The 22,554-nt window shown below is 55.8% G+C and overlaps 1 protein-coding gene across 2 annotated transcripts in view; it reads right to left on the bottom strand.

Moving 5' to 3' along the window:
- LZTS3 (leucine zipper tumor suppressor family member 3) overlaps window positions 1–22,314 on the bottom strand; it is a 46,544-nt gene extending 24,230 nt beyond the window's left edge. The window contains exon 1 of one of the 2 annotated variants that reach the window (XM_032108241.1): window positions 22,111–22,314. The gene's annotated coding sequence lies outside the window, so the exon portion shown is untranslated. The remainder of the gene's footprint in view (window positions 1–22,110) is intronic. The other variant, XM_032108237.1, reaches the window with a different exon arrangement.
- Window positions 22,315–22,554: the final 240 nt, after the last annotated feature.

Genomic DNA, 22,554 nt, shown 5'->3' with positions numbered 1-22,554 from the left:
CACAGGAGACAGGCAGTTTCCTGACGCTGTAGCTGGTGGAGGCTGTGCTCGTGCTCCCTTTGGGAGCTGAGTTATGTCTTAGCACTTCCCACAGATGAATAAATCATGATAGGAGAGGCTTTGGAGAGCGCTGGAAACTCCAGGATAACCCGTGCTCCTGGCGCTCTCAGGCAGGGCATAAACTTTTGAACCCTAAACTCCCATTTCTAACCCAGGGCTGGGGTGGCTGAGACAGGAACTGCTCTGCCCACCCAGGTCACCTCCAACAGAGCCCCTCCATCCCCTCTGAGAGCCAGCAGGGACCCCCAATTCTCAGCCAGCACCCCTTCGTGCCAGGGCTCCTGCACAGCCAGATGCAGCCAGGCCACCACGTTTCCCTGTCCCCATGGACACAACCACCAGGACTTGCTCTCAGCCCTTTGTGGGGTTTATCCTCCTCTGCTCTGCCCTTTTTGGGTGGCTGTGGTTGGACTGTGCACCCAGACCCGACCACCTGGGGTGACCTCCAGCCTGGGACTACAGGGTTGGGGTTACCCACCTAAAAATCCTTTCCTACCCAGCCACGACGGCCTTGCTCTGTCTTGGGGACGAGGCTTTGAACATCCATCCAAAGCCACCTTTCTCTGGAGGAAAGGAAGAATTTACTCTTCCAAAATCCAAACTCTTTGTTCCCCATGTCCTTTTTCCTTTTCCTTGCAGGAGTGGCAGCCCCCAGGCAGGGTGATTTCCATTCTCTTGGGGCCGTTTCATGTCAAGATCCCAAAGCTCTCTGAGGTCCTTGGACTGCACCTGCAGGACTGGTTCAGTGTTTTCTGCACCCATCAGGGAAGGAGGAAAACATCAGCTGCAGTGAGGTCTGAAGGAGCATCACTGGCCCAGGACATTCCCCAGGGAACAGGGGTGGAAAGCATTGATGTGCTCAGGCATGCGGCGAGGCAGAGCTGGGAATGGGAGCAGAGACAGCGGCTCCCTGCACTGGGATTTCTTCCTTGAAAGCTCTGGGGAGCTGCTTTTCAGTAGAAGACATCCCAACGTGAGCAAGAGCCTCCCTCCTCTCTTCACCCAGACTCCTTTAGTTAGAGGGAAGATCATTTTCAAAGCCTTGAGGAGCAGAAAAAAACCCTAAATAAGGGTATCCTGGATATTGAGCATACTTTGAGGTCATGAATGAAGTGGCATCTCCATCCCAGGATGTCTGAGTGCCTTGGCTGGGCAATGTCAAGGCCAGCCTGGTCTGGTGACAGTGACAGTTCTGAATTTGTGCTGGAGGCCTCCGGCGCTTTCCAACCAGCGCCACAACAACTTAAACCCAGCTCAGACCTCAGCTGCAAACTGAGTGTGCCTGTAAGTGCTTGGCATCCAATAGGCTGCACACTGAAACCAGAATTCCTGCAGTATCTCCTCACCAGGCTCTGTCTGAAGCTCTTCCCCGCTATCTGTTATTAGAGATTTCCAGGCTGGTTTTCAGAGGAAAGACCCTGTTTTCTGTGACAGCCAAGGGGTGTGGAACATCCAAGGGTTTCCCTGTGCTTGTGGATAGAGATGCTGCCTTGCCTGATTTGTTGTGAGTGCCCTGCAGGAATCACAGCCAAATGTGCAGGATGGGGCTGGGAGGGGAGCAGGACTACGCCATGCCAGGAAATCCAACCTTTCTGCTGGGAAAGCTGATAAAATCCCCAGCAGCCTGCACAGCCTGAGCAGCCTCTGTGGCTGAGCACCTGGGAGAAATGTCAGGATGACGCCCAGAGTTTATTTGTGCAAGAAGAAACCGGTTATGTGGTCAAACAAACCTTCTCTGCACCCAGGGGGTTCACCAGCACAGTGACATCCCGCTGGTCTGGAAGTTAAAATGCTGGGAGAGGCTCTTCCTGCTCATTAAGTGGAATAATTTGAGCCTGTGTGAGACCTCTTCATACCCACACAGAGCTGGGGAAGGAAGAGGACCTTCTCCAAGCTGCCACAGGGGATGGCAGAGGGTCCTGAGGCTGGGTTGACCCCAAAAGCTGGGTTGATGCCAGCTGCGGCAACGGGAGACGCTTTCCATCTCCAATCAATGGCATCTGCCTGCTCAGCTTGAGCCAGCACGAACAAGCCAAAAAACTCTGGTTTATGTCATCCAGAGGGATGGTTTCCTATTCTGGAAAAAACATCCCTGCTGGTATAAGCTGTCTCCTCCTGTACCAGCACAGGGCAGACAAAACCTCTCAGTGCTGGCAAGCCACAGCCTGGTGCATGGGCCAGGTTTTCCATAAATCAGGAGAGGCTCCTGCATCTCCACCTGTGGGTGCTGAAAGCCCAGGGTGTGTGCTGGGTGCTTGGCCGTGGGGTGTGGGTCAGGTCTGAGCTGCCTTGGGGGAGGATGTGAATTATCAGGTTCCCCAAATAATGTCCAGACCAGAGGATCATGGAATCATAGAATCATGGAGTGGTTTTGTTTGGAAGGGACCTTAAAGGTCATCCAGGTCCAAAGTCCTATCCCAGGTTGTTCCAAGCCCTGTCCAACCTGGCCTTGGGCACTTCCAGGGATCCATGGGCAGCCACAACTTCTCTGGGCAACCTGTGCCGGGGCCTCACCGCCCTCACAGGGCACAATTTCTTCCTAATATTTAGTCTAAATCTCTCATCTTTTAGTTTAAAACCACTCCTTAAGCATCCTTGGGTGATTATCCAGAATGAAGGAAGCAAACTTCCCGTTCACAGTCCCAAAGCATTAGGCCAGGCCTAGTAAAAATAAACTGGAGCAAACCAGGAGGGGCAGATTTCCACTGCAATCACCAGGTGTTCAAGGAGCCTGTTTGGAAGTGCCCTTTCTGTCCATATCAGGAATTAGGGATTCGGCACAGCCCCCTTGGCTTGGGGTGGGAGGTTTTTTCAGGGAGGAACACCAGGCTCAGGACTAAGTTATGTGTACTCATGTTGTCCCATCCAGCTCCATCTCCATCGTGGCCAGCCTCTGCTCTGGGGAAGAATTGGGGGCTGAGTGGCTTCAGCAAAAGCAGAAGCATGAGAATCCTCAAGTCTTGGGAAAGATCTTCTGGAGGAGCAGTAGAAGACTGAGCAGGAAGCCTGGAGCATCCCTGTGGTGGCTCCCAGGCCTCTCTGTGCAGGATCCAAGGTTGACAGTCCCTTTCCAGGCCACAAGGACCCAACTGACACAGTCCATGGGCAACAGGGAGGGATTTGGCTGACTGGAGATGGACGTGGGCTGAAATGCTGCCTGAATCCATGACCAGCTGATGGCCCTGGACTCCTGGGAATTTGGAGGTTTTGGTTAATAAATGGCCTGAGTGCTACAAACACATCCCCCAGCTACTGCCTCCCCCATGGCTCTTTGTCCTCGGAGGAATGTGGGTATTCCCTGCCCTGAGGACAAATTCCTTTGCAGTCACTGGCACTGACCCATGACTGGGAACCAGTTTGCCCAGTGGGTGAACCAATGGTTTTGCCTCCAGTCCTGCTCCAGCCGCCATCTCCATCTCCAAGTCCCTGGCTTCCTTTTTTTTTAGGCTGTGTGACCAATTCCGCTCTTCCCAACTCTCTGAACTGCACTTCCCAGCCACTGAAGGATTTGTCCTTGTTCATCTCCAGGCTCATCCTCCTCAATCCACGCCCTGGCTTGGATGCCGTGCAGAGAAAAGAAGAAGGAAAAGTCTTCACAACCCAGATTTGCAACTTTGGTGGCATCAGGATAGCCCGGAACCAGGAGTCACCCCTTCCCATCATGTATTAATCCCCCAAAACAGCAAGGAAGGATCCAGGTTTGGCCGGGAAGAGGGATGGAAGAGGGTGGGAGCAGAGAGGTGTACAACCAAAATATGTGCTGCCACTACAGGGTGATGCCTCCAGGCTACTTATCAACCCTTTTTCCTGAATGTTTGTGGTCAAGGCAGGGTTTTACTGGTCATGCCAGGGGATTGTGGCTTCCCTGAGCAGCACTGGTGGTGGGGGAAGCCTCTGTCCTGGAGATAACCATGGCTCGGACCTCAGTGGCCTGTGGGCAGTGGGACAGAGAGACTTTGAAGCAACAAAATGGAAAACCTCGGAAAGGATTCACAGGCAAAAAGGAAAACCTCAGAAAGGATCCACAGGCAAAAGTCCCTCTTGTTTTGGAAGCATTTTTGGCTGCGATCACGCTGTGATTTCCCGGTCAGGAAAGACTTTGTGGATCACCTGGGAGATCCTCCTGCACTCGGGAGCAACCTTTGGAGCAACTCAAGCATTTGTGACCCACCAAGCCTTCACCCTGCAGGGACAAACCAGCTTTCCTGTGTAGTCCCCTTGCATCCTCAGCATCCCCCAGCCCGTTTTGGGGAGGGGGTGCTCCTCCACAGCAGGAGGATGGAGCAGTTGGCTCCTGGTCCAAGCCACATGAGATGCCAGGGATGGGGGAATCCTGGCTCCAACATGATCCCCTTCCCTTCCACCAGGTGAAGGGGGGCCTTTTCCCAGCCATCAGCTCCTTCTGCTCCTTCACTGAGGGATGATGGATGGGGAAACCCAGGAATGGGATTTCTGTGGAGCTGCCCTTGTGCTCCCAGCTGGCCTAAGGACCTCACCCCATCACCTTCTGAATGAGCCACTGAGAGAGTTTAGGGTGAGGAAGGAAAAGAAGGAGTTGAGGGGATGGGCCAGGGAGGGAAAATTTCCATAGCTGCATAATAAAGGTGATTACATAAGGGCATCCTGCGTCATCTGCGGCTGGCATCTCCGGAGAAGTAATTACATCTGCACCACACATCTAAAGAAAATATTATCACGTTGGCTTCCAAATTCTATAATTAGCTCTTGCGAGATGTGTGCCAGGGCCTTTATCATTCCGTGTACGTTGGCTATAGAGCCAGGCGCAGACACACAGAGGTTTTTTCATTTGCCAGCTAGGAAAATATTTGGAGTTTAGTGTGGTAGCTGACCCCAGTCCCCCTGGAAAGGGCGGCTCTGAGGGTTTGAAGTGGTGTGTGAAGAGTGGAACATTTTCCCAGTCTCCCTCGGTGCCTGCCGGGCCGTGGGGATCCAGCGGGAGGGCAGGAATGGCAAAGCCAGAGCTTGGCTTTCCCTGCTTCTTCAAATGCTTTTTGATTTCTGCCCTAATGCTCTGAACCTCAGGAAGGCTTTTTTTCCCTCGCTAAAGAAGTGACCTGATTTGCAGGGAGGTGTTGCCCTCACAGATTCGCAGGCTCTCTGCTCCGTCGTATAAAACAAACCCCTTTTGCTCGCCCAGCTTTGGACTTCAGAACCAACTCTGGCCTTTGAACACTTCTCCCATCCCTCCAGATCCTCAGCAAAAGGAAAAAGAGGCTTTGAAATGGAAGCAGAGGTTGCAAAGCTCTTGGTTTGATGGGGGGCTTTTCATGTGGAGCTGGAGATGGCCACGGGACAAAGCTCCTCTCTCCAAGCTGGCAGCACGAGGGACACGGCAGGGGCAGGGATGGATGGAGGATGAATGAAGCAGGGATTTGGTTTCTTTCTGTTTCCATTTGCTCATAACCAGCCTGGGAGCCCTGGGAAGTGCCAGCAGCTCTGCTGCAAACAAAACAGTGGAGAGATTTATCCACATCTCCTCCAAAGAAGCTCCTCCAGTGACGACTTCAGCTGTAAAGTGGGGCTGTGCAGGACCAGGAGAGTGGGAGGGAGTGCCAAAATCCCGAGGGCTTGGTGAGAGAATGGTTGTGTTGTGTGTGTGAGAGCGTGTGAGTGTGAGAGCGTGTGTGTGCAGCTCGGATAAACCATCCTTGAGCGGAAAAACATCCTCTCTGTCCTGGCCTCGTAGAGGGGGGTGGTGACAACTCCTCCCTGTTTCCCAGTTTTGCGTTATTTCCACTCAGAAGATGCAGAGAGCTGGAGGATGGGGAGAGAGGAGGGCTCCAAAACTCAGCAGAGCTGTCATTAGGGCCAGATCTAATGAAACCTGGGAGCTGCCCTGTGAGGACTGAATAACCAGCCCCGGGGACACGAGGTGAGACCTGCCCAGAAGAACCATTTTGCTCCTGTTCACAACCACTCTGAAGAGCTGCTGGATCTGTCAGTGATCAGAAATGGTCTTTCCAGGAGAGGAAAACCCAGAGAGTCAGACAGCAAGCATGGAAAAATCTGTGATGTCTCTGCTGAGCTGGCTCCAGCCCTGCTGTCCTCTTGTGCTTTTCCTGCAGCGCCCTGTGGCTGATACAAAACCTTTCTCCATTGCCCCAGTCAGCCCAAAGATCTTCACGGATCAAAATCACTGAGTCACAGAATGGGTTGGGTTGGAAGGGACCTCAAGACTCACCCAGTGCCCCCCCCTGCCATGGGCAGGGACACCTCCCACTATCCCAGGCTGCTCCAAACCCTGTCCAACCTGGCCTTGGACACTGCCAGGGATCCAGGGGCAGCCACAGCTTCTCTGGGCACCCTGTGCCAGGGCCTCCCCACCCTCACAGGGAAGAATTCCTCCCCAATATCCCATCTAACTCTGCTTTTTGGCAGTGGGAATCCATTCCCCCACATCCAAAGTCTCTCTCCAGCTCTCTTTTAGCCCCTTTAGGTACAGCCTTTGTGCCTTTCATTGCTCGCCTGAGCTTTGCAGAGCACCTCAGGCACTGATGGGGCTCCCCAGAACGTGGAGTTGTGTGGTGTGGCTGCACCTTTGGGGACACAAAGCTGCTGGCATTGCCCTCCTGCCCTAACCCTGCTCACGTCACTGCTTCCATTCCAGTGCTCCTGGGGAACCCTAAAAAAAAACCCCCTCTTCTTTGGAAATTTTGCCTCCTCAGCACCTGTGTCCCAGGGAGAAGGTGGGAAATACCCCAGTGACACAGCCCTGGGCACATCGTTCTGTGTGGGAAGGAGAGAGGTGGGGAAGGGTGGCGTGGGAGCAGGGAGGAAGGGAAAGCAGCCTTGTCAATGATTTGCAGGAGAGAAAACAAGTTCCTGGATGGTTTCGTGGTGAGCCCAGGGGTGCTGGGTTAATGGTCGGGTTTCATGACCTTTAGAGGTTCTTTCCAGCCTCGACCATTCTGTGATGTTATGTTTCCAAAGGCATGCAGCAATTCCTAGCTGGGGCTGCCCAGCCATCCTGAGCCAGCCCAGAATGTGTGGCCCAACTCCAGGCAGGGATTCCTGGTGCTTTGTGCAAGGATTTGCCGGAGGAGAAGGCGCTGCCTGGGCTGAGGCACCACCTGCTCTCTCCACTCCTGTTTTCCTCTCATCCCTACCTTGAGCTCGGGGAAGCAGAATTCCTCAGGCGTGCATGTAAAATGGGAAGCACTTGTGAAACAAGCTCCAGAGGAGCTTGGCACATGTTACAAGCTTGCACTTCATATATTTGGGACAGAACTCACCCCGGCACAGCATCCTGATTAATTTGTCTGAGCTGGGAGCAATCCCACGCCGTTCATCTCACCTGTGCTGCTGACAGGGGCTGTCGTGGGATCTGCCTGTGCAGACACCAGGAGTATTCCCAGCGTTTTTCCTCAGTAGTTTTTAGGGTTTTTTTTTTAAATGAATCCGTGCTGACAAATTGCTCAGACATTCCCAGGAGCTTTGGTGGCTTTGGGGCAGCGCTTCAGACAGGACCAGAGCCACGGCCAAATGACGCACAGATGTGGAGCTGTCTCCTTTTCAGTGTGGAAAGGGGGAACTCTTAGCCAAAAAAAAAACCCCATCAGGAAGCAGGTGAAGGCAGAAATCAGGGAGAAAAGGAAGAAACCACTTCCTCAGGGAGTGGTTGGTGGCCTGGGGAGCTCCCTGCCGTGGGATGCAGTTGATGTTTGGTGTTTGAGGGGAAACTTGGCAAGTTCATGCAGCAGAAATCCGTCAGGATCTGCTGTAAATTGCACAGAAGGCAGATTTGGGAGTGTATTGGGGGAATACAAAGCAGGCTGTCAGACCGACCCTTTTCCACTGATCCCTGCCCTTTGGTGGTAGAATTGTTAAGGTTGGAAAAGACCTCTAAGATCATTGAGCCCAAAAGTTCCTATTGATGTTCACCCCTAAAACATTAAGTGCCCCCATTGTGCCCCAGGAATGCAACAGACTGTGCAGGAAGATCTGTGAAAATTCAAATTGTTGTAATCCAGAGCTGCTTGTGTTCATGGTTCCACAAAAAGCAAAAACAAAACCGAAAACAACAAAAAAACCCCACCAAAAAACCAAAACCAAAATTAAAAAAAAAAAAAACAACCAAACCCAAAACCCCAAAACAAAAAGCCCCAAACAAACAAATGAAGAAACAAACTAAAACCCCAAAAACCAAGCCCCCCCCCCCCCAAAAATACAAACCATACAAACCACCAAACACCTTCATATTTTGCTAAACTAATGAAACCAGGGAATTTCCCAAGCTGAGGATGGATTAGCTGCCATGAAAGTTGCTAAATCTGCACGGTAGGACAAGACATGCACCTCCAGCAGGAAGGTGGGATGGTGGGGAAGGGGAGATGGGGGCTGATTTTTTTTGGGCAAGCCGTGGGAAGGATGAGCATCCCTGGGGAAAGGCTGCTTATCCCATGAGGAGTTGCTAAAGACCTGAATTCCCTAATAAGGATGGGAGCCACAGTGGGGTGCATCCCAGGCCACCCTAAATGTGGTTTCCCTGGACACAAGGAGTGGCTTTGCTCAGAGGCAGCGCTGTCCCCGGGCCCAGCTGGAAGCTGGACAAGTCCCATGATGTCACTTCTGCAGGTAGAGGGGTCCCAGGAGCTTCAGGGGACAAGGCCATCGTGCTGTGCCGTGATGCCACTTGGCCCTTAGTCCCAGGAGGAAAGAAAACTCTGGAGAAGCTCTCCAGGGCTTGGTGAGGAGATTTAAACCTTGATCCATGTGCATTTATAGTAGAGGGTGCAGAGAGACCTCTGAGTGCTTGGAGAAGTGACAGGCAGAGCTTGGGCAAAACATCTGGAGGGGCTGGAGCGTGTCCAGGGAAGGGAATGGAGATAGGGAAGGGGCTGGAGCACCAGGAGCTGCTGAGGGAGCTGGGAAAGGGGCTCAGCCTGGAGCAAAGGAGGCTCGGGGGGGACCTTGTGGCTCTGCACAACTCCCTGACAGGAGGGGGCAGCCGGGGGGCGTCGGGCTCTGCTCGAAGGGAACAGGGACAGGAGGAGAGGGAACGGCCTCAGGCTGGGCCAGGGGAGGTTTAGGTTGGTTGTTTCTTCATGGAAGGAGTTGTCCAGCCCTGGCACAGCTGCCCAGGGCAGTGTTGGAGTCCCCATCCCTGGAGGGATTTAAAAGCCGTGTGGATGTGGCACCTGGGGACGTGGCTCAGTGGTGGCCTGGGCAGTGCTGGGGGAATGGTTGGACTGGATTATCCTGGAGGGATTTTCCAGCCTAAACAATTCTGGGATTTTATATGTGCCTGACTTTGTGTTTGTCTCTGTCACTCTTGGCAGCCCCTTCCTGGTCCCCGTGATCCTGCTTCCCTCACCTCCTCATCCTGGGAAGCACCACCCCGTGAGGCTGGCACCTGTTTGCCTTGGGAAGGGTCTTTTTTTCCTTCTTCAAGCAAGGCACTGCTGAGATGCCTCTGAGGGAGGAGGGAGAGGGGTTAAACCCCCCCCAAATGTCAGTGGTCCTAAAAATAGCCAGGCTTTTCCCGCTCGCATTGACTCACCCGTCACAGACCACAAACTCCTGAGTCACGTCAGGGGCTGTGGGGAAATTGTCTCTCCCTGCTCTGCTCCAAACAGGGATTCAGTGTCCAGAGTGACCCTTGGTCACCCTCAGAGGGACAGCCCTGCCCCCGTGCAGGGGTGCTGGGGTGGGGGATGGCGCTGGGATGTGTCAGCACCCCAGCACGGACGGGCTGGAGAGGATGGTGAGCTGAGCATCCTCACCCTCTTCTGCTTCTCCTGGCATTTCCTTCTTGGGGCTCAGCCCTGCCAGTGGGGGTTTCTGTACCTGCAGGTGCCTCCCCCTCTGGAATAAGGTGCCCAGCAGGAAGTGGGACCTTGTTTGTGTCTGTTCCCACCCCACTAGATTTCAGCCGTCTCTGGTTTCAATCCTGCTCCTTCCTGCAGCTCGCAGTTCTCTCCCACCCCTTCCCAAGTGCCAGAGCTTTAACCCCACGTGGGAACAATTCAAAATACCCTTCCCAAAAAGCCTCACCTAGGGCTCCCAGCTAACGAACAGAAATGAAGGGAAAAAACCCGAATTATTTGGGAGGTGTGGGGACCAGGAGTCTGTCCAGCTGCCTCTGGGATCACAGCCAGGAGCAACACAGCCTCTAAAAGCCACAAGGTGACCCCAGAAGCCCTCACAGCTAGCAGGAGCGGGTCCATGGTCCTTTGGTGCTTGCTGACCCCCTTCTCCCTGCAGGTGCCTTCCCACCAAGAGCTGTCCCCTCTCCAGCACCCAGATCCTCATGATCCTAACCCAGCATTCCCAAAACTCTGCACTTTGGTCATTGGGGCCCTCTCCCACCAAGAGGAAGGTGCAGAAGGATGTGCTCACATCTCCCCTGCTCGGTCCCACCGGAGCAGAGACCCCCATCCCAGAGCTGGAGTTAAAGGAAAGGTTCTCACCGATATTTTGGGAGCCGCTTCCTTCCCCTCCCCTCCTCCAGAATAGCTTTTTGTCTTTGGGTTTATTTTCTTTGTTGCCTCATAAAGGTTTGACCCTGGGGTGTTTTGAATGGACTCGAAGGCAGCATTGTATTCCTCCCGGGATGTGGCTGCCTCGGGCACGGGGAGGGAGGAGGGAATTCCATTGTGTCCAACCTTGCGGACCTTCGGGGAGGAAAAGCAGTGGCTTCTCCTGCTGGGGCTTCTCTCTGCTGAGCCCCGTGTCCTCTGCCAGCTCCTCCCTTGGCTCAGCCCATCCAGCCACCCCCACTCCTGTCACTTGTCCCTCGCAGAGCTGCTCAGTGACAGCTCCACCAGCACAGCTCCTCTGCAGCGGGAAAATGGGATATCCATGCCCTGGCCAGCTCCATCCTGGCCAGTCTGACCCAGACCCTTCCCAGGGGTCTTCACCCCTCTGCTGCAGCTGATAAAAGTCACCACAAAATCCCTGTGGACCCCACAGATGGATCCAGCTGCTTCTTGTGTGTTTACATCGTCTTAAAATAAAGAATAAAAGCTCTGGTTAATGATGCGGCCTCCTGACCCACCAAAGGATCTTGGAGACCTCAGTTTTCATTTGGGCTCCCTCTTTTCCACCCAGAATACTTCAGAACCAACAGTGTCTCCCAGGACAAAAAGTTGTTGGTATTCTGGCTCAATAAAGTTATGGAATTTACTCCACAATTCAGTTTGCAATTGGCCACATCAGGTCTCTCCTGGAGGTTCACAGGCAACACAGAGGAAGCGACTTTTAATTCGATTTTACAAAATTAAGAGCAGTGACATAACTGCAGCAGCATGGCCTGTCCTCAAGCTGGAGATCAGAAAATCACTGATAACAACGGAGGAGGGGAAAAACAAAAGCTCAATAATTTCTGTTCTGGCTTTGGGAAAAGCAGGCTGATGTTCTCATATTGCACAGGGACAACAAAGTGCTTTCTAGTCCATTAGTAACCCAGGAAGACACTAAATGGCATGGCCTGAGGATAAACATTTTTAAACAGCGGGTTCAGATTAATTTGCTCCCAAGAGTCCCGTGGAAGCAGGACGAGGAGAGGTATGGGCTGCTGCTCATCCTCTCTAAGAAGTCCTGGGATTTCTCTCAGATCCCAGAAGAGTGGAAAGATGATAATTACAGGGCAATATTAAAAAAAAAAAGGGGGGAAGGAAGAGCTGGAAAGATGCAGCTTAGGCTGGCAGAAAGGGATGCAGGATTAGAGGGATGGAGCGTGGGAAGCTGTCAATATAAATAGATGGCTCATACAAAACAGCGTTTCACAGACTCCTTCAGCCTCACCAGGGGCAGGTTTGTATCAAGTGACCCCGGCAGCACCACAGATGGAAATGTGCCCATGTGAGGAGCTTTGGTTTGGGGGTGTTGTGGTTATTCTGGTTAAAAAATGAGTTATCACAGAAACATGGAATGGTTTGGGTGGGAAGGGACCTTAGAGGTCATCCAGTTTCACCCCAGGGACACCTTCCCCTATCCCAGGGTGCTCCAAACCCTGTCCAGCCTGGCCTTGGGCACTCCCAGGGATTCAGGGGCAGCCACAGCTTCTCTGGGCACACTGTGCCGGGGCCTCCCCACCCTCACAGGGAAGGATTTCTTCCCAATATTTCAGGTAAATCTTCCCTCTGGCAGTTTGAAGCCATTCCCTGTGTCCTATCACTCACTGCCTGCCCTTGCTGTCCCTCTTTTCTTGTCATGGAAGTTCACGATGGGGAGTGTTGGATCCTGACTGGATCCTGAGGGACTGGGACAGGGATGGTCCTCCCGGGCTCCCTCCTCCCTGTGCAGCTGGTGCTTAGATAAAAAGAGTCTGGGAAGAGGAGAATCTCACTGATCCCGCCCCATTTCCCCCGAGCCTCAGAGCTTTTCAAGGATGCCTCCCACCCAAAGCTGTCTTTGGATCCCCCAAAAGATTGATGCTGCCATCAGAGGACACTCTCCCCGACACTGCCTGCTCCCTCCTCACTCAGTCTAATGCTGTTCTGTTCCATCCTCCATAAATTTTTGGCAGGGAATTTTCGGAAGGGAATTATGACCTCTGAGAAAAGCTGCTTCACTTGGTTTATCTTTAACCCGGTGTTTGAGTCATCTCCAGTTGCGTTTTGAGGTAGAGCGAAGAGTCACGTCCCTTCGCCCCATAAACAGAGACTTTAACCCCTTTTAGGTTCTGTAATAGCTACTCTGGACATTTTGGTGGCTCTGAGGCACTCCAGGAGTTAAAATTCCCTGCACCAGGCTGCGGTTCCCCACTGGAAACTCCTCTGCACCTCCACGAGTCACCGGGACACCTGCGAGAGGTGTCCCTGGAGCAGGAACCACCTCACTGCTGCCATTCCCACCTCCTATGTGGGACACGCCGGCCACTGGCCACCCCCAGGGAGGCAGAATCCCCCAAGGTAATTCATGCCAATTACTGCAATCAGCTAATTAGCAAACAAGATCGATTCAAATGAAGTTACGGTGTCAACAGCTATTATGCAAGCTTGTGTGTGCTGGAGGAAAGCCATCCTGAGAGTCCTGGCGGTCAAAAAGCCCTCGGGGGTGGGAATTGAGGAGAGGTAAAAGGGATGTGGGGGGGGTAGGAGGGAAATTAAGGGGGAAAAACCCCGTCGCTGAGACAAATTAGGGAGGGAAAGCGTCGAGAATGGAAAGTGATCCAGGTAATTGCTTGTAAACACAAAAGGGATGATGGAGAGGGATGATTCCCACCAGCCAGGCTGGGGTGAGAGGGAGAAGTCAGCTCTTCTTTGGGGAATTATCCGGGCTCCTCTGTAGGGCATCCCCCAAAGGTGAGGGCGCAGGGGTGGGAGGTTCTCCCTCCCGGAAAATTCCAGGCTGAGACAGCCCGGGAAGAGCTCTCTGCTCCCGGCCCCAGGACACCCATCGGAACCAGCTCTCCGGCGAAAACCGATTGCCACCTTTGGAAGCGAGTTGCCAGCTTGGGCTTGCCTGGGATGCCGCGATCTCCCGACGGGAATTAGAGGCAGGCTGGCTCCATCGCTTCTCCCTCTGGGAACGCAAGCCTGAAGCTGGCTGGGGCCACGAGGGTGGGACACCGGGAGCCGCAGCCTGATGTAAAGCCTGCAGAGACATCTGCTAATCCTCCCCTAAGCCCGCTGTGATGGATTTAAAGGGTGTTTTTGTCGCTCGCTCCCGGGGCGATCGTCGGAGGATAAGCGGCCGAAGGAAATGAAGGGATTCTTCACTCCTGCGGTGGGGCAGGAAAGGGAGACGCGGCTCCCGCTGGGATGTGCCGGGGGCTGCGGGTGTCACCTGCCCCGCGCTGTCCCTCGGAGCGCAGGGATGCCGCCCTCATCTCGCGCTGGAATTCGGGCAGGAGTTCGGCTGCCCGGCTCAGGAGCGGACAGATGCCCTGGTTTTATCACAGCAGCTGGCCCAGAGAAACATTATCCGGCAACCCAAATCTCTGGCTGCCTTTTACACCCCGGAGGGGTGCAAAATTGCTTTGCACTCCGAAGCCAGGGGTGGAGAGCTGAAGGAAAGGGTTTTCCCTGGCTTCTGTCCCGGTCAAAGCTGGGGTTGGGGCTGTAACACCACGTCCCACCTGTCCTCAACTTCCCTTCTAAGGATGAGAGGGAAAGACATCAACAGATCGATGGGAAACTTCATTAAAGAGGGAAAAATCAGGTTTTCCAGCTTGGAGGAATAACCTCTGAGTGGTGGATGCATCCACAATGCTGGGATAGCTGTGCCAGGAACGTGGGCATTCAGGGCACAGGGCGGCTGCCCAGGGATGACTTGCAGGACTTGTTTTTAAAACAAACAGATCCCTTTTATCGCCTGAAATCCCGCACCTCCGCCACGAGGAAACGTGTGGAACAAAAGAAATGCCACCATTAATCAGCTCTGGAGCTCGGGGCTTGGCTGAGGGACCTCTTCCCACAGCCACGTACCCACCTCCCTCGGTGCTGGGCACAACGCAGCCCTGCCCGGAGCCGGGCTGGCCGCTCCTGCCCTCCCAGCACATTGCAGGGAGAGGGAAATAATCCCTCCTTTCTTTCCCAGCTATCAGGAATGCACCACACCTGGTGCCCCTCGGGGAGTGTTTGCTGTCCCGGCGGGCGCCAAGGCCGGATTGTTTGCCCGGGGATTTTTTTTCTTTAGATATGAAATGTTATTATTAAAAGCTAATTTGGGCCCCTGAGAGCGTGGAGGGGAAGGCAAAGCTCTTGGCTGGCACTGAGGAATGTCAACAGGCCCTGGGTTGGTTTGGCCGGTCCCAAAGCTCTCCTGAGCTGCAGGAGATGAGTTTGGGCTTTGCTGGAAAACAGGCAGGGGGATTACCCACCCCAAACACGTGCAGGTGGCACATTCACCACTTTAACCACAAGATCAGGTTTTGAAATACCTCATCCCAGTCCCCAGATTAGCTCCCATTCCAAACAGTCCCTTGGGAGGCTGCAGTGCAGCCCGGCAGAGGGAAACTGAGGCTCAGGAACGTGCTGAGGACGGCACCAAGGGCCAGTAGCAGGGAACAAAACAGATTAAAAACTTTCCACTTGGGACTCAACAGCACTAAAACCACTCCTTCACGTTGGGGACACCCTGATCCCAAAGAAGTCAAGCCTTGGGGCTTGGAAAAGCACCGGGAGGGAGGAAGAGTGGGGCAGGCAGGAGGAAGGAGCGGAGCAAACTCCTGCTGTGCAGTGGCTGGCAGGCAGCAGCTCAGCAGCAGTGATTTACTATTCACATTATTGAAGGAGCTGGGAGAACACCAGGGTCTCCCTGAGCCTGGCATGAGCATTATGGGCTGTGCTCAGCCCGCTCCTGGAGATGGGTGTTGCTGTCCTTGCTGAGCTGCACCGGGTGGAGATGTGGATTTTCCTAGCAGAGACTTTTTGAGAGAGGTGTTTGTTGGAGGAGGGAGAGATTTGAGCCAGGAACAGGTGCTGGTCTTTGCAGAGCCCCCCTCCCCTGGGCAGGGACTACCAGGGGCCTGTGGGGATGCAGCTCTGCCCATCTCATCCCAGCACCCCTGATGATTTTGGGGGAATGTTTTCATCCTCTCCTTTCCACCCTGGTGTCTCTGAGACACCTTGAGGAGCACAGCCTGGCCAAAGCAAACACCAACACGTCCCTGTCCCCTGTCCCTCATCCCCTTGCCATTCCTGGCAGTGCTGGAGGCAGAGACCGCGCTGCAGGGAGATGTCTGAGGTGACACAGCCGGTCCTGCCATCCCAACATCTCCGGTGGGATGGCTTGGCTGCTCCTCCAAGTGCTTGCCAAGGGCAGAGCTGGGGCTGTAATGAAGGCAGCGGCCCATGGGGAGTGGAAGGAGCCTGTGCTAGATCAGCTGATGTAATCAGAAAGCGGGGACAAGGAGAGGAGCTCCTGTGCCCGAAAGCTGGGCTGTTCTTTCCAGCTCCAGCAGCTGGGCTAATAAAAGCTCCGACCTCCCCTCGTGCATCATCTCCAGCGCGTGCCTGGGGGCTCTGCCATGGCTGGGAGCACGGGGAGGAGCTCCCACATTCCAGCTTTTCCAGGGATGGGGCATCTGCAGCCGCTCTGGGCAGCACCCACCACCATCACCTTGGCCAGTCGGTGTCCTCTGACCCCCTCACCTGGGCCTCACTGCTGGCACTGGGCAGTGTCCGTCCCCCCAAAACCACTCTTCCAGTTGACTTTGCCAACCGGCCCTGTGTCCAGGTTGTCTCTCCTCATGTTTTTGTTCAGGCAAGAACCCCCAAATGGCCCCAAATGGCCCCCAAATGACAACCTGCTTGCAAAGCCCTCAGGCCAAGCCCTCTGGTGATGGTGGGGATATGGTGGGTTTGTATGGGAACATCTTCACCAAATGAGATGACAGCCTGGGAGAGCTGGAGAGGAGACGGCTCCAGGGAGACCTTCCAGCACCTTCCACTGCCTAAAGGGGCTCCAAGACAGCTGGAGAGGGACTTAGATGGGATATTAGGAATGAATTCCTGCCTGTGAGGGTGGCAAGGCCCTGGCACAGGGTGCCCAGAGAAGCTGTGGCTGCCCCTGGATCCCTGGAAGTGTCCAAGGCCAGGTTGGACAGGGCTTGGAGCAACGTGGGATAGTGGGCGATATCCCTGCGCACGGCAGGGGGTGGAATGAGATGGTTTTAAGGTCCCTCCCAATCCAGACCATTCCATGATTCTATGAAATCCCAGCCCCACAAGCCAGAGTTCCCCCGTGGAAGAAGGAACTGGGTGAGAAGAGATCTCCATTCATCTGCAAACCCACCTGGTCTCCTGTGGCAGCACTGACCCCCCTAACAATCCCCAAAGCCTCCAAACTGACCTCACAGCAAGGATTTAATAGGATTTAGCAACAGGGAAACCCTGGCTACCTGGGGAGTGCAGAACACACCTGGGCAGGCTGGGGGAAGCAATATTCCTGCTGGATTTATGGGACATATCCACCTGGATAGAAGAGGAAGAGATCTAATGGACCTTCCCAGGGCTACAGGGAAGGGAACATGGAGAACCAGGGTTTACAACACCAAGGTACCTTGAAATCCTGAGCCTACAGAGAAGATCAGTCCTGTGGGTGTTTAGGAGAGGGTCGTGGCTGCAGGATGAGACCCAGCCTGGTGCACTGGGCTCGTTCTCACCTTCCCTGCAAAATAACCCCCCCCATCCCATCCAGCTCCTGACTTGTCCCTGGCAGGCACGGATCTGTCGGGCATCACTCCACAGACCTTCCCAGCAGGGAACCAACTTCTTCCAGTGCTGGACAGCCAGTCAGTCACTGCTTATCCCAGGTTTTCATTCCTGGCTTGGATCATTATTTTTATTACTGGTCCTGGGCTTCCAGAGGAAAACATATCTTTGGGCCACATACCAAGGGATTTGGTTAATTCGTCACCCGCAGACTCGCAGATATTTATTTAAAAGCGCCTCTTGTTATGTTACTTGGCAACTTCCGAGCCCGTGTGTTTCTGCAGCTGATAAATATTTGTGAGGTTGGTTGTGTGAAGAGCAGCATGTGTTAATGATCTGATTGCCTTTTTCCCGGGCTCCCTGCAAAGGGAATGGGCTCCATCGCCCATTGGTGCAAAAGGACCTGGAGGTGCTGGTCAGCAGTGGCTGGACATGAGGCCATGTGTGCCCAGGTGGGCAAGAGGCCGGTGGCACCTGGCTTGTGCCAGCACTGGGGTGGCAGCAGGGCCAGGGCAGTGCCCGTCCCCTGTGCTGGCACTGCTGGGGCACCTCCAGTGCTGAGGGCAGCTCTGAGCCCCTCACAGAAAGACTCTGAGGGGCTGGAGCGTGTCCAGGGAAAGGAACGGAGCTGGGGAAGGGGCTGGAGCACCAGGAGAGGCTGAGGGAGCTGGGAAAGGGGCTCAGCCTGGAGCAAAGGAGGCTCAGGGGGGACCTTGTGGCTCTGCACAAGTCCCTGACAGGAGGGGGCAGCCGGGGGGGGGTCGGGCTCTGCTCGCAGGGAACAGGGACAGGAGGAGAGGGAACGGCCTCAGGCTGGGCCAGGGGAGCCTCAGGTTGGAGGTCAGGAGGAATTTCTCCATGGAAAGGGTGGTCAGGCATTGGAATGGGCTGTCCAGGGTGGTGGTGGAGTCACAATCCCTGGAATTACCCAAGGAATGACTGGACGTGGCACGCTGGTTTAGTTGGGGCGGTGGGTGGTGCTGTTTGGCCAAAGGTTGGTACTCAGTGATCCCGGAGGTGTTTTCCAACCTGAACGATTCTGGCATTCTGGGATTATACCTGTCTAAACCTGGAGCATCCTGCTGGCTCTGGAGCATCTTGCTGCCACAGGATCAGGATTTGGCCCTGAAGGAAAGAGAGGCTCATGTTGGGCTCAGACAAAACTCATCCTTCTGACTCAGGAACCAGACAAAGCCAACAGGACCCACATCTTCATGGCAAAACCCCCCAGTTTTGTGAGATGGAAACTCAGCCAAAATACCTGGGAGCCTGATTCCCAGCCTTGCAGCCTTGCAGGAACTCCTGCAGCTCCTGCACAACTCAAGGGGACTTTCCCTGCCAGGAGAACTCTTGGCTCCAGCCAAACCTGGATCGCAAGGCGTGAGCCATCCCAGTTTCCTGATAGCTGCCTTAGCAGTTCTGTTTGCTTTCCTTGCTATTTAGGGAGCTCCATGGACCTTCTTGCCCCCCATGGTGGGGCTCAGCCTGCCCCTTTCCCCCAGAGTTGTGCCTGGGGCTGTGGGGTGATGGAAGAGAGGAGTTCTGGCTGCTTTAGGGAACCACCAGGATTATTGCAGGATCTCAGGTGCTTGGTCCACCACCACCTCCAGCATGGAGCATCCCATCCCACCTATGGCTCCTGGTGGCACCGTGTCCTGCAGGAATCGTGGGCTCCTGGAATGGTTTGGGATGGAAGGGACCAGGGATGTCACTCCCTAGACCAGATCCAGAGGATGGATCCAGTGGCCCAGCACGGAGGACAAAGGCTTTGCCCACGGAGCAGAGGTGTGGGGGAGCCAGAGGTGTTGGGGGGTCCCTGCCTGCTCCCCAATCCCGAGGGCAGGGATGTCTGGGCTCCTGGCCTTGTGCCTCCATTTCACTTTCAGATCCCTCAAATAATAACCGTGTTTGCCAGCTCCTGTGACGGGAATGACTAATGGGAAAGATCCTCTGTGAAGGGAAACAAGAAATCTTGTTTCACCCTTTGTTTGCTGGATTTCTCTGACAGCCCCAGGCATGGCTCAGTTCCTCTTCGGGAGAAAGCAGATTTTAAGCCCTTCAACAGCTCCAGCAACACCCTCTTAACTCTTAGCCTTCCCTGTCGGGATAAAACTCCCTCCAGAAACTTTTTTGCAGCCAGTTTATCCACATTCCTGCTCCATCCACATGGAGTTATCACACAGCGAGTGCCTCCGACTGCTGATGCAACGTGGTTTTCACAGTGCATGTGGCAAACACCCTCCCCATCTGCCTGGGGGTTTTTTTGCAAGTCAGGGGACCTTCCTCTTTTCCTGTTTTTCCTCGGGATGGGTGACCAAAGGTGCCCTTATCATGGAGATGCCCCTGTGATGGAAGCAGCAGGGGATGCCCGGGGCTGATGCTGCAGCCCCCAGGGAAGGGGGGGCTCTCCCAATCCCGCCTCTTGTAGGACAAGCTGCTGCTCTCTCCCAGACATCTACAGCCAGATGTTGGACCTTCAGATGCTTCTCTCCCTGCTCTTTTTGGATCTGAGAGGGCTGGGGTTGATCCCTTGGGACACCAGCCCGGTGACCCAGCAAGGAAGAGTTTGAGGAGGAAGGAATCTCTTCCCTGGAAGCAGACATGAAGCCACACAGGCACTTGAGCCGCTTTTTAAATGCCCACCCCTGCCCCGGGGAGCCGACGGGGACAATTTCAGCCTCTCCACACACTCCTCCTCTTCCCCGCTGCCATCACAAGGCCGGCACTCGGGACAAGGTTCCCGCTCCCCTTGCGTGAGCCCGGACACCGCAGACAGGGAATCACACCACTCCGGCATTTCCACGCCTGTTTTCGCCCGTTCGCCTCCCAGCCTTTGCAGAAAATAAATTCCCCAGCCAGGCTGAACTCGGATGACAGCATCGCTGCTATATTTAGCCACGGCAGATCGCCGCTCCAACCGGGGCCACACATAAACAAACCCCGGCGCACGGAGCCCGCCCGGAGAGGGCACGGCCGAGCGAACGGCGCGGGATGGAGCAGCCTCCCAGCCCTGCCTGCCCCAAACTGGGGGTGCCTTGCGCTCCCTGGTAGTGCCAGCTCCTCCCTGGAGGGCTCCGTGCTGGCACAATCCGCCGCCGGAGCAGGTTTGAGGATGAAGGATGCGCTGGAGGGTGTTGGAAGCAGAGCGCGGAGAGCTGAGGGAGTTGCCAAAGGTTATCCCGCGGGGCAAGTGGCATCCCCCGGCTGGGACTGCAGCAGCTGGCTCCCAGCTGGAATCCAGGAGGCTGCTGGCATTCCGCCCCCCTCCCGTGGACTGTGCTGTGGGGCAGAAAATGCCATAAAATTCCCCGCTACAGCTGTGCCCGCCCTTCCTACCTCCACTGCACATCTCCCTGCAGCCTTCCTGCTGGCAGCTGCCTGCTCCTCTCCCAGTCCGTGGTGCACGGAACTGTAGGGGCATTCACGGGGTGTGGAGCAGAGGGAAGAGGTTGTTGATGTGCAGCACGGTCCATGCCTGGCTCACTGGCAGGCCTTGTCCTCCTTCCCCAGCTCCCCACGTGGGGAAGAGCATTGGGATGCTCAGGGGGTGCCCAGGGAATGCTTGGGGGGGGATGCTCGGGGGTGCTCGGGGAGTGCTCGGGGATGTTCAAGGGGATGATCAGGGGGATGCTGAGGAGGAACTCAGAGAATGCCCAGGGGGATGCCCAGGAGGGTGTGGAGCGTCCAGCATCCCAACACCCTCCTCTGGAGCAGAGATCATCTGGCCTGGGGGCCGCTGGCAGCCACAGGTTCCCAGGCTCTCGCCTCGGCTCCGAGGAGGGGACGGGCCGACAGAGGGGGTCCCTGCTCCCCCCGGGCACACCTACAGCCCCGGATGGGGCTCTGTGCTGCAGTGCAGCAGCTCCAGCCCCGCTCCCTCCCGGGGAGCTGGCGGAGGGGATGCCCACCTTCACCCTCCCTTCATCGCAGCGCCCGCTCCGCCTGCTCCAAGCCCGGCTGCCGGGCCAGCGAGCGGGCTGAGCCGTCGGGAGGAGCAACAACCCGCTCCTCTGCTGCTGGGGATGCAGCCCGTGGAGCTGGGACCCCCAGGAACAGCGGGCAGTGGGGTGGGCGTGCACCCACGGCTTGGGGGCCGCGATGGGCGCGGGGGAACACCCGATCCTTGCAAAGCCGCTGCCCCCTCGGGTGATGTCCCAAGCGGGGATCCCCTGGTCGGGGTGGGGAGGAACGCTGGGTTCCCAAGTCCTGGCAAAGCCGGGGAGGCATCGGCGCCTCCTGGGGTGAAGCCCCAGGCGGGGAGCCCCATGCCATGACGTCCCCACACGTCCTCCCTCCCTCCCCACCGCCGCTGCTGGGCGAGGGCCACCCAGCACCGAGGCAGATGACATAATTCCCAGCAACTGCACGTTAATCACTCGGCCGCCAGCAACCTCCTCGCCGTGAATCCAACCCCCAGCCCTCAGCCACCGCTCCCCTCCCTGACATCACTGCCAAAGAAATAAAGAAATAAAGAGAAGAAGATGAGGAAAAGGTGACGAGGGGGAATAACCTGGCCCTGGCACTGGCACACAGGTCTGCCCCCCCGCCGCTCCTCCCCGCCTCGTACTCTATTTTTGGGTGCTGTCACATCCCAATGGCCCCGCGGGGCCAAATCCAGGCAGCTGCGACTTTAGGCACAAACACGGCTCCCTCCCCTCCATCACACCCGAAATCGGCGCTGGCAGCCCATCCTCCACCCCACCCCCTCCCCAAAATCCTCCCCTCCCCCCCCCAAATTACATCTGGGTGGGTGGTTCAGGGGAGCGAAGCTCCAGCATCAGGTCCCCCACCTCGCTCTCTGTGCACCCCACATCTCTCCACCCCCAAGAGACCCCCCCCCCATCACCCCCCACCCCATCCCACCTCCCCCTTCTCTCCCAGCACCGCTTCCCAGTTCCTCCCAGTCGCTTCCCACCCCGAGCCTTACTCTTGGCGGGGATGCTGGGGCTGCGCCGGTGCCCGGCAGCGATCGCGGCGATGCGCAGGAGCGGGCAGGGCTCGGGCAGGGCTCAGGGATCGCAGCCGGGCGGCCGCTCCCGTCCGAGGGGTCTCATCTCATTTTGTCCTGTGTCACCAACACACACACACACATTCGCAGCCACGTTTCCCCCCCCTTCTTGCGGCAAACGGCGGCCAGCCCCGACCCCACCCCCTGTCACAGCAGCAGCCTAACAGCGAGGACCGGGAGGATGGAGGAGGATCTGCTCGCCTTCCCTTTAACTCTTCCCTCGCCACCCCCCCAGGACAGGGCTCTGTCCCCGTGGACCTGGATGGGGAAGCTGGGATGCTGCATGGGCCCCCCTCGCCTTGTCGCCTTCCTCCCCAGGGCCCCGGGACAGGGGGTGTTTGGGGTCTGGTGGTGCCCTGGCTC

The sequence above is a fragment of the Corvus moneduloides genome, chromosome 5, assembly GCF_009650955.1.
Source record: "Corvus moneduloides isolate bCorMon1 chromosome 5, bCorMon1.pri, whole genome shotgun sequence".
Taxonomy (NCBI): domain Eukaryota; kingdom Metazoa; phylum Chordata; class Aves; order Passeriformes; family Corvidae; genus Corvus; species Corvus moneduloides.
Note: the sequence above shows the minus strand (reverse complement) of the source record. Positions and strands in the feature narration are given on the sequence as shown.